Genomic DNA, 6308 nt, shown 5'->3' on the forward strand with positions numbered 1-6308 from the left:
TTCTTTATATGAATTTTATAAATATCTAATACATTAAATACGTGATTACAAAGGCTATAGTTTCAATATAGTATATAAAGATGAAAGAACCCCTTTCTCTAATACCTTGACAATATTATTACTCCAAACATGCTACATGCATATTCATAAACATATTTTACATATATGGTCTTATTACAAAAGATTGGATACAAACCGACTAACGAGGTTTTTACAAAGTTTTATATATTACATAACTTCTCAGGAATTTATACACTAAATACAAAAGCTATAATATTATCTATTCTACATCTTCTTATCGTATATTACTATTCTGGATGCTTATCACCTGCAATAATTAAACACTGAGAGGGATAAGCGGGTGGCGCTTAGTGAGTTCAATAACAGTTACAATATAACGTTATGCCATATATATATATATATATATATATATATATATATATATATATATATATATATATATATATATAATATAAATATCAATATGACAGAAGCAAAGAGGGACAAAGAATAACAAAGGCAGATGAGTATCATATGACAGACTTTCCATATCAACGAATAATCTGATTCAACGATTTACAATCAATGAAGTACAACAATTTCAACATGATATACATAAATAAGACTTTAGCCCAAGTGACACAGAAAATAAACGATTTCTGAATTAACATTTTGCTAGAATATACATGCTTTCAGCCCTACCTAGCATTCTACCAATGCCAAAGTGATGCTTAATCATTCACTTCATGGTCAAAGGCTACATACCAATACCCAAGTGATGCTTAGTCATTCACTTCATGGTCAAAGGTATAGCTTATTATCATAATAACACGGGAAAGCACATTGCACATATAACATATAACATACAATTGTCCTTATATTGAACTCACCGTGAAATAACCGAATGATAAAATGATAATTTGGGCAACACTTCATCTCTAAAAATGACTTTATTTGACGAAACCGGAGATTTTTGTTGAAAATCGGGCCTTGCGTGGGCAGAGTTTCAACTTGAAAATATTATTTTCTCAGGATCTTCGGGGCTTTGGGACTTGCTTCGGGTGTTAGGGAGGTTCCCTAGGCTTCGAGGTGGTTTAGAGTGGGTAGAGAATAAGTAGAAAGTGAAAGAGAGGGGAAATTGTAACAAAAAACCGGAGAGTCTCACATGCTATTTATAGGAGGCTGTGGCCTCGGATTACGTTGGGCGTAATGCTTGGTACGCTGGGCATACTTCGTATGTTGCGCGTAGAGTACGTGGCTTCTGCTCGGTTCTCGGGCCTCGGACGTGACAAACTTATGCGATAGGTGTCCTCCGTCCGAAGAAAGAGGCGACGTGGCCAACTTCTGACCTAGTTCGAGTACGCTGGGCGTACGACTTCGGATAAGTCTCGAATTTTTTATTTAAAACTTCAAAAATTCATATCTTTTGCATACAGGCTCCGTTTTTTACGTTCTTTATATCCACGCGTAGGTGAGATTATACTCTACAACTTTCGTTTAGACTCAATCGGCTAATTTTGATTTTATTTTTAATGTTAAATTTTTAACAGGCCGGGACATGATACGTTTGTTAAAAATTCATAACTTCTTCATCCGACGTCCGTTTTCATCTGTCTTTTTACCGTTGTACAACTATTGACGAGACCTTCGATTCTCGTTTAGGTCGTGTCGGTTAAAAATCACTCGATCTTTATTTCGAGTTTCGGGCTGTGTACTGCTATGCCGATTCTTAGAAAAATCATAACTTCATCATACGAAGTCAGATTTGAACGTTCTTTTTATGAAAACTCTCGGTTTAATGAATACTACGACTTTCATTTAGATCACTAAAGCTAAAAAGTAGTTTATCGTAAACTCACTTTTTACGTCATATGACGTCGTGCCGGTTCTGTCGCGAAATTTCAATAAGTCATAACTTCTTCGTTATAACTCGGATTTCGATGAGGTTTTCGCCTAAACGTTTCTAACGAGATAATTTACAAATTTCAATAACATTATTTTTACTTATTTACAACTTAAATTTTACATTTTCGTTAATTTCAATATTTGACTTTTGATTGGAATCTCATAAGACTTTCAATATTTCCCGAATGATTCTAAACATAGTTTTACTTCAATTCTCATAAAACTATCTTGTTAGAACTCAATGCTCAAAACCATATAATCTTTAATAATATTTATTAACAAAACACGATAATTGAACGTGTATGTTACAAAAGCAATTCGAGATATTGTTAACATCTAAATACAATTCGAGATATTGTTAACTTCTTGTTAAAAGTAAATTGCAAAAATGGTCATTACGCTTTTTGATTTTACCATGTCTGGTTTACATTTGAATATTTTTTCATTAATGCTATTGATTTTGGTCCCTGTAACCTGAAATAAGTAAGTCCTAGGGACCAACATTGAAAATAGAAAGCAGAGGGTTCATTTTTATAATTTACCCATTTTAGATCAACTGCAACCTATTTATTTTATAAGTAAACGCAGTGGAATGGAAAGTTATAATAAATTGTTTGTGTATTTGCAGTTTCATTCCTATAAAACAACTATTGGAAGAAAGGCCTAATTTCTGCCTAATTTTAGTAGTGGACAGTTACAAATATATCTTGATGAGAAACAAAACTTTCACATCTTTTTATCATTCAAACACTTCATTATGAATTACAAAGGGCTCAACTGGCATTTGTGTAGCCGAGGGAGATGGTCGGATCAATAAAATTTTTAAAAGGTTTATTTTTATTTTCTTATTTTCTATTGTTTTTTTAATTTATAGTTTTTTTGGAGAAAACAAATCATGTGAAAGAAACATATGTGAAAGTTATATTAGGAGAAAACATATATCTAACTTTAATTTTCTATACTTGTTGTCCCTACAGGTTTGGTCATTGTATAGTTTTTGTCCCTCTAATAGTTTTGGTTCATGTTGCAATAGTTTTGGTCCCTATGGTTTAGTTTCATTTACAATTTTTATCCCTGTAACAGTTTTGGTCCAGTATGTATATTTGGAAGTTCAACAACCACTGCCTCAACTACAAAGGAACGATGAGCAAATATTTTTGGAAGTCTTTATTTTGATTTTTATCTTATAAATGACAGATATTTTTATTTTCTTTTTGGAGCAGGTGATTTTGATATAAAGTGTGTAAAAATTATTTTCCAGGTGAAACTGTTATTTGAGCATAAAGGTGTTCTTCCAAACATTTTACTGTTATGTGAGCATAAAGGTGTTCTTCCAAAAATTTTGCTTTAAGTCGGAGGTTTGTATTTTTTTTATAAACTCTCTTTAAATCTTTATCTTATTTACTTCATTTACCAAGTGTAATTTTTTTTACTAAAAATATTTATATTTGTTTGTTTTGAACATTTTAATATTCAAATTACAAGCATATTGAAACTGAATCAATAATGGATGCTGAAGACTCCCGCCTTGAATACTTCAAAAAAAAGTTTATTCTTTTATTTTATTTTCCCCTAGAATAATGTGTGCAAAAGACTTAAATGCCCTCCTCATTATCATAACAAAATAACCCTAGAAAGCATGTCCCATGTAATAGAACAACCTTCATGTGGCATTGACTAGTTTGACCAAAGGTGTGAATGACATAAGTAATATAGTATATTTGACAATTTTCATGTTTCTTGTTTTGTAGGTCTTCAAAAAGATTAAAGATTTTGTCCAGATATATTATAATTATGGGCTAAATGCTTATTACACAATTACATTTCACCCGGTTAAAAAGTTAGAAGCAGAATGTTATAATAAAAACAAATAAACATAAGTACATTGATATTTCTTGCATTTAGTGCTTACTTTAAGGAACAATCAAGAGAAGTATATATTTTTTTGCAGGGTGGAGTTATGATCTATATTAGCTATTACTTTGAGTTTGTTCGGGTTCGAAACTTTTTGAAGTCTCAAGATGCATCCATGTGTCTACTTGGAGAGTGAGAATTTGTTTCCCTTTTTTTAGTCATAAAATTTTATATATTATTTCTAAAGATCATTTTATGACATTTTAGATACACAGAACAAAGTTATATATCACGTGCATGAATTTGGTTCTTTGAAGGAAAATGGAAGATTATGTTGTACACTGAAAGAGTCCACTTTTACCATAGATATAAGGTAAATTAAATTAAGCTCCTTTTTTTATAAAGACAATTTCAATAAAAACCACTATAATTTGTTTTTTTTTGTTTAACCAATAACCATTGAATTAATTTCTAACTTATGTTGTATTAAAAATAGATTCATGGAATACAAAATTAAATAATTTATTCACTTCCCGAGAGGAAAAAGATCTACCCTGAGGTATGTGAAGCAAAGTAGCTCGGATGTTGTGAAGGTGGTCAACAAGTTCTTGTGGTTTTAATACTATTTGTTGATGACTTTCATCTCATTCACATTTGATGTATTACATATATCTACTATTGGAATGATTGTTTGTATGCCATTAAATTTTGTTCAATGGATTATATTTTTTTGTTATAATATTTTATTTTGTATTATGAGACATTAAATGCTAATTTAATATGAAAATTAGTATATATATATATATATATATATATATATATATATATATATATATATATATATAATGATTTTTTAAACATTTAAAATTATGATACACAAAAATGTGTGTCATTTTCATTTATGACAGAGGCTTTAATGATACGCATTTGCATACAGTAAATGTGTTTCGTAAGGTTACGACACACAAATACGTGTCGTCTTCCTTTATGACATGACCTTCCTTGACACGCAATGCGTGTCGTAAACTTGCGTCGTAAATGCGTGTCGTAAGTTTACGACACGCAAAAGCGTATCATCTTTCTTTATGATAGGACCTTCCTTGAGACACATTTGCGTGTCATCTATGGCTTTTACAACATGCAATGCGTGTCATTAAAGGGTATTTTTGTAGTAGTGAAACAAATGGTTTTCTTGTGTTATATCGAACCAAGTGTCTCGATTTTAGAAATAATGGAGTTATGTGAACAAATTCAATACGTTGGGCGAACGAATTCAATTACCGATTTAAATTTCTAAAACAATGGTATTATGTGAACAACTTCAACAAATTGGATGCTCGAATGTGAATAAAAAATGAAATTGACTAGATGTGAACAATATAAATAGTTCATTACCCTCCTGGGTATTTATCGTTTCCACATATATGCCACGTAAGCTGTAAGTTGCTACAGTCGGTCATATTGGTCATATGTGAACACTTCCAACAAGTTCGTTACCTCGATGTGCAAAAACAGAAGTTACCCAAATCTGAACAAAACAAAAAGATAATTACCCTAATAACTGATACAGATCCAGACCATGTAGCAGACATTACGGGTTTGCCTCACATCGATCCACTAGACGACCTAGATGTGTAGCCTTAAACTAACGTCACATGCATGGGTTTTTTTTGTTGGTGGAGATTATCTTTTATTTATAATTTAGCACCTAAATAATACCCAATAAGTGTTTAATTTGGACCATGATTTCTTTCCTTAGTTTGTGGGTAAAACCTTTTTATTGCTTGTTTTTTTTTGCTGGAAACGAGATTGAATTTTGATTGATACTTTAGAAAATTATGTGTTTTTTTTCCAATTGTCTATATTTGTTGTTCTCCCCTTTCATCAGGATCCCCATCAAGTGGTATCAGATTCAAGGTTGACGGTCATGGCAGGTAGTGGAAGGCCCCCATGTAATGTCCAATGTCGAGGATGTGTGATGGGTGCCGGTGGTCCGCAACGAGATCCACGCGATGTTGAAGAAATAGAACGCCTACAACAACTGATTCGAGACTTAGAACTATAAAATGAATACCGACAAGAGGAAACTGAGTCAGATACCCTCTTCTGGGACGAGGTTGAAGACGAAGATGAGAATCCTTTTGGCCGTCGTGTGCATCCTCAATTCCGACCACAAAATCATAGTGACGTCCTACGTACTTTAGGTGTGAGCGTTGAAATTCCGGAATTTGAAGGGAAAGTGCAACCATACAAGTTCATTGATTGGTTGAGCACTGTCGAACGTGTATTTGAACTCCGTGATATTGCATATAATCTTAAAGTTAAAGTCGTAGTCATTAAGTTGCTCAAGTATGCTTCTTTATGGTGGGATAACGTAAAAAACCAAAGAGTTCAACATGGAAAAACTCGGTTTGAAACATGGGAAAAGATGCAAAAAAACTTATCCGTTCAAAATTCCTACCCCTCAATTATAGGAAGATGCTTTTGTTGAATATCATAGTTTAACTCAACAAAACTCTTTTGTCAAACAGTTCATTGCAGATTTTGTT

General features: G+C 32.2%; 1 long non-coding RNA gene across 1 annotated transcript; it reads left to right on the plus strand.

Annotated features, from left to right (window-relative positions):
* The first annotated feature begins 2645 nt into the window (after positions 1 to 2645).
* On the plus strand, positions 2646 to 4498 carry LOC145110971 (uncharacterized). Its single transcript, XR_013710133.1, has 5 exons — positions 2646 to 2734; positions 2989 to 3263; positions 3857 to 3951; positions 4027 to 4132; positions 4256 to 4498. It is a non-coding gene; the product is annotated as an uncharacterized LOC145110971 (long non-coding RNA).
* The last annotated feature ends 1810 nt before the right edge of the window (positions 4499 to 6308 follow it).

The sequence above is a fragment of the Lactuca virosa genome, chromosome 5 (assembly GCF_052849685.1).
Source record: "Lactuca virosa cultivar CGN04683 chromosome 5, Lactuca_virosa_CGN04683_v6, whole genome shotgun sequence".
NCBI lineage: Eukaryota > Viridiplantae > Streptophyta > Magnoliopsida > Asterales > Asteraceae > Lactuca > Lactuca virosa.